Source organism: Triturus cristatus, chromosome 4_2 (genome assembly GCF_964204655.1).
Source record: "Triturus cristatus chromosome 4_2, aTriCri1.1, whole genome shotgun sequence".
Classification (NCBI taxonomy): Eukaryota; Metazoa; Chordata; class Amphibia; order Caudata; family Salamandridae; genus Triturus; species Triturus cristatus.
Window position 1 is genome coordinate 821,582,947 of NC_140586.1, and position 2,460 is coordinate 821,585,406.

The window sequence follows — 2,460 nt, forward strand, 5'->3', positions numbered from 1 at the left end:
GAATCGCTGGACCTCACGGAGTTTTGACTGAGCAAACTCGGAGAAAAAGGACCATCGGGAAGGGGCTGAGAGGCAAGTGCATACCCGGGCCCCTGGGGGCCCCGGCAGGCAGGCCCGGGTTCTGCCTTCCCCTGTTTCGGAATTGCTGGACCTCACAAAGGTCTGACTGACCTTCTCCCTAGTAATCCGGAGGAAAATTACCACCCTTTCTTGTAATCCGTGCACACGAGGTAACAGAGGGTACCCAAGGCGCGAATCGACCACCTGGAGCCCTCACTTGGATCGGGGAGGCAAATGAGCCCTCATCGGGACTTCCAGGCAAGCCCGGCCATCTGGTCACCCCAGAGGAAAGCATGGCGTGCGACCAGATGGTCGAGGGGATCGGTGCAACCAGATGGCTGAGGGGATAGGTGCAACCAGATGGCTGAGGGGATAGGTGCAACCAGATGGCCGAGGGGATAGGTGCAACCAGATGGCCGAGGGGAAAGGTGCGACCAGATGGCCGGGCTCGAAAGGGAAGCCATCTGGTCGCTCTGTGCCCCAACAAAAGAGTGAGCGGCCGCTGGGGCATGGGGGACCGGAGGCCCAGGGCCCCAGCTGGGCCTCAGCCATGGAGGCTGCGAGGGGGATCCGACGGGCCCTCCGACTCGGGCCCGTGGACACCTTGACAAGCAGGGGAGGACTGCACGGAACCGAAGGACCCCTGTCAGTCTGGCGGATGGGGCACAGGGCCGGAGCACCCGACCCGGGGCCCGGCGAGGCCCCTGGACCCAGCCGGGGCTCCCAGGCCCAGAGGCGCAGGGGAATCCTCCCCGGGCCTGTCAGACTCCGTCCTGGGCACCCTGCCACGCAGCAGGACCGAGGACGGACCCCAGGGTGGGCAGGCCGCCCTCCAGAGCTCCTGAACCCAGCCAAGCAAAGGGAGGCTCCCTGGGCACAACAGAACCCTGTCCTGGGCCTTTGGCAGTGCGGCAGGCTGGGGGATGGGGCACAGGGCCGGAGCACACGACCTGGGGCCCGGCAAGGCCCCTGGACCCAGTTGGGGCTCCCAGGCCCAGAGGCGCAGGGAAGCCTCCCCGGGCCCACCAGACCCCGTCCCGGGCACCCTGCCATGCAGCAGGACCGAGGAGGGACCCCAGGGTGGGCAGGCTGCCATCCCTGGGGCCCTCAGGGGCCCTGGCCAGAGCTCCTGAACCCAGCCAAGTAAGGGGAGGCTCCCCGGGGACAGCGGAACCCCGTTTCGGGCCTTTGGCGGTGAGGCAGGCTGGGGGACGGGGCCCAGGGCTGGAGCACCTGACCCAGGGCCCGACGGGGCCCCTGGACCCAGAGAGGGCTCCCAGGCCCAGAGGTGCAGGGGAAGCCTCCCCGGGCCCTCCGGACACCATCCCGGGCACCCTGCCATGCAGCAGGACCGAGGACAGAGCCCGGGGTGGGGAGGCCGCCCTCCCCGGGCCCTCAGAGGCCCCGGTTGAAGCTCCTGAACCCAGCCAAGCCAGGGGAGGCTCCTCGGGTACAACGGAACCCCGTCCTGGGCCTTTGGCAGTGCGGCAGGCTGGGGGACAGGGCACAGGGCTGGAGCACCCGACCCGGGGCCCGGTGAGACCCCTGGTCCCAGCCAGGGCTCCCAGGCCCAGAGGCGCAGGGGAAGTCTCCCCGGGCCAGCTGGACCCCGTCCTGGGCACCCTGCCATGCGGCAGGATTGAGGACGGAGCCCAGGGTGGGGAGACCGCCCTCCCCGGAGCCCTTAGGGGCCCTGGCCAGCATTGTGTGCGACCAGATGGCCGAGGGGAAAGGTGCGAGCAGATGGCCGGGTCCAAAAGGACACCCATCTGACTGCCCCGAACCAAGCCTTCTTGGTAGGGCTCCCGTCTGCCCTAGCAGGGCTCGGCTTCCCGGGGGCTCAGAGACCCCGGCTGGGCCTCAGGCACTGGGAGGACCACCGGAGCTCTCGGGCCCGGATGCCCGGGGGAGGACTGCCCGGGACCAGAGGTGGATGGAATTTGTGTAGTTGTCCTACCAAATTATCGCAAAATTGCGCTAAATCTCCGGGAGCATGCGGAACTTTCGCGAAGACGCGGGGATTACTTTTCCCGCCAGTTCACGATGTGTTTTGCGCACCCCTCCCACTCGGGAGCCTGCTGGGGGAAGGAGCCCACCCGCCTGGGCGGGAGGGCTCACTGGAGGGGTGGAGAGGTGCGGTCGCATGGGCACCGGCAGGCCCAGCTGTCTCCCCCGGAAGAGAGAGGCGGGCCGAGGTGCAGCCTGAGCGTGATGCAGGGCTGCCGGAGCCTGGCGGCGGCAGCACCCCTTGGAACTGTCATGCCGAGCTGCCGTGGAAATGTGCTGGGCGGAGAGGGGTGACGGCGTGGCACACAGAGCCTACGGACCTGCTGGGCAGCAGCATCCGAGGGCTTGGTGCCACCCGACCCCTTCCACTCGGGTCAGACCACTGGGGGGCAC